The following is a 2,782-nucleotide window of genomic DNA, read 5'->3' as shown; positions in this document are numbered from 1 at the left end:
TGCACGCTTCCCATCTTCGATGTCTGAGTGGAGAACACACAAAGAATGTGATGAAAAATCCACGTATAACCAGCAGTTGCGCCAAATTCATGAGAGTGTTAACATGACCTTGCGCAGGAAATGGAAAAATCACTATGTGGCAGCTGTGGCGTGGTCAAAGGGAGAAACATCTGATCTGCTCCTGAGGCTGAGGTTGTTGCGGTCTACCAAGAAGGTTTTGTCTTGATTAAGGCCGAACAGTCTGAGGCCAGCACTGCGTTGATCATGGATTGGTGGTGTCGTGTGGATTCAATTGCTGGTGCCTTCGATCATTGTAGATTCGTGGTGTCATGGATCGGTAGATCTGCCTCTGGGTGTAGCGTAAAAGAGTGAAAATCGATGCAGGATCGGAGGAGGGCGGTCGATTGCAGAACGTTGGTTTATGTTTTCAGTGGTAGCTTGCTCATCCATGTGGCAATGTTTCTCTGGTAGCAGATTTGTCCTCAAAATTTAATTGTTTGAGAAACTTAATTTGCAAGTTGTGGAGATCCCAAAACTAATTTGGTAAATTTTCTTGTAAATTATTATATGCCACAGAAAATGCGATTTTTTTTTTTTTGCTGATTTGAACCCATCTTCAAAAATATGTGCATCATAATTAGATATTGAGAAAGCTATTGAGAGGTCGTTTAGTTGCTCATCGCCAGAGCCGAGGGCACTAAGACCTACGTGGCACAGAAGCCATAGTCTACAAGGTTCCACAATTGAAGAGCTTCCAAAGGGAGAATTTCCCCCCTGCGTGGTAATCAGGTTGTTGGAGCTCGTTAGAGGATTGTGTGGAGCCGAAAAAAGAGTCTCGAAGCGAGATAAGTCGGACTTTAACAACATGTCTATATTTTTAGACATTTTTTATTCTAATGATGATGATTTTTTCATGTGGGCATTCGGAGGCATTAGCATGGGCAGTATGTTCGAGTCAGAAGAAATTTCAGAAAAAACAATGTGGTTCTGTTGATGACCACGAGAATCAAGAGGCACAATTTGTTGTGCAAGATCTTGAGCTTGAAGACACACAAGCTGACCTTCAAGAAGGGTGTAAAGAGGAACAAAGTGTTGAAGATCAATGGGACGAGCCACATGAAGTTGATTACAAAGACGTGGCAGAAGAAGACAAAGCTAGAGAGAATTTAGATTATGATGATCTCATTAATATTTCTGTGTGTGTAGGCGTTACATCAATGAATGATGAAGACATCATAGCTGACTTTCAGATGGTTGACACCGGAAATAGTGAGAGGAAAAATTCTCCTATCCAGCCTGTCACAATCTTGAGAAGGACGAGAATAAGAATTCAAGCTTTCCATCACTGGGGAAGAAATGAGGTGAAGAGATATCACTACCTCATGGCGAGGAAAGCAAAGATGAAGCCTCGACTCAAGATGAACAAGTATGGGCTCTGCTGCAAGAAGACAAAAATGAAAACCTCTATTACCAAGTTGTTTCATTTTTTAATTGTGAGCATAGCTGAGACTAGACCAACAGGCATATGTTATTGTTCAGTACCCTTTCTCCATTAAGCGGGAGTGTTGGAATGAATGGAGAAAGCTAAACTTAGATTACTGTTATGATGATGATAGGATTGAGACTCTAATATTAGATCTCAGATCCTACTATCTAGGGAGTGGTTGAAACCACCCTGATTGTGTGAAAGCTTATATGTACAAAGGTGATTGGATTGCAATATTGTGCAATAGTCTCATAAGGTGAAGGAAAAAGAAAGATTGATTGTATAATGAGGGATTTTGGCATCTGTTATCTCAGGGTACGACAAGAAGTCCCCACTCTCTGATTTAAGTAATCCTCTCAACAAGCCAATCACCGTAGTTTATGGAGATGCAGATCAGTGTAGAGATTTCAGTCAATCTAAGAAAAGTAGAAGCAGAAGAAGCCTATATAGGTCTAGTATAGAATACTGGAGTGAGAAGACATGGGAAACAAAAAGATATCAAGCTATATTAAAGGAATTTTCTTGCGATTCTGATTATTTCAGTGATTTCCAGTCCTCTAAGACAACTTCTGAGTCAACCAACAAAGAGGCCAAAGTTGATTGTCCTTATTCAACTTTGACACATACTTCTAGCACCCCCAGAGTTAAGATGCTTACAAACATTGAATTAGATGAGTTGAATGGGTGTCTTTATCTGGGATTCAGTTTCAATTATGAAGAAATGTCTGAGCTCTCAATACCTTGCTAGCCTTGGAGTTCTGTTATGCAATCGGCCAACAGTTTCAAGATGACCACCATCAGAAAGTTTGTCTTGTGTCTACTCTTGATAAAAGGAAATATCCAAACAATGAGGGATATTCATAATCTACTATTGCCAAGTGGAAAATCTCCATCACAAGAGATGATCCCTAACAAGTGAAGGAACAATTGAAATTTTGGGCTCAAGTTGTGCCCGATATTGTTCATCTTTGTGGCTAATACTTAAAAAATGAAAGCAAAATCTCTATCTGAGGCTTAATCTGTGAGATATTATGTCATATTTTGTTGGAGAGTGATGAAGTCTAGTGATTTCCATTTCATAGATATATCTATGGTGCTGCTAGAAAACTATATGACCTTTACATTTGCAACAATTTATTCTTCTTCTTGTATCGGGAATCCTCCTTTACTCCCGCCCTTTATTACCATATCAATTGACTTGTAAATGTTTTCCTATAATTTTTTGTGACAAAAAAAATTAACATTTCAAAAATCAAATATTTAGTGATATGATGCTTATTCCCAAGAAAGTTAATT

The 2,782-nt window shown here is 39.0% G+C and overlaps 1 pseudogene; it reads left to right on the top strand.

Moving 5' to 3' along the window:
• Positions 1 to 899: 899 nt before the first annotated feature.
• On the top strand, positions 900 to 2,464 carry LOC149164554 (uncharacterized; annotated as a pseudogene).
• The last annotated feature ends 318 nt before the right edge of the window (positions 2,465 to 2,782 follow it).

This window comes from Pinus tabuliformis, chromosome 5_1, assembly GCF_031772625.1.
Source record: "Pinus tabuliformis cultivar Carrire ecotype Pingquan chromosome 5_1, CPIR1, whole genome shotgun sequence".
Classification (NCBI taxonomy): Eukaryota; Viridiplantae; Streptophyta; class Pinopsida; order Pinales; family Pinaceae; genus Pinus; species Pinus tabuliformis.
The sequence above is the reverse complement of the archived record's forward strand: the minus strand, read 5'-3'. Positions and strand labels throughout refer to the sequence as shown.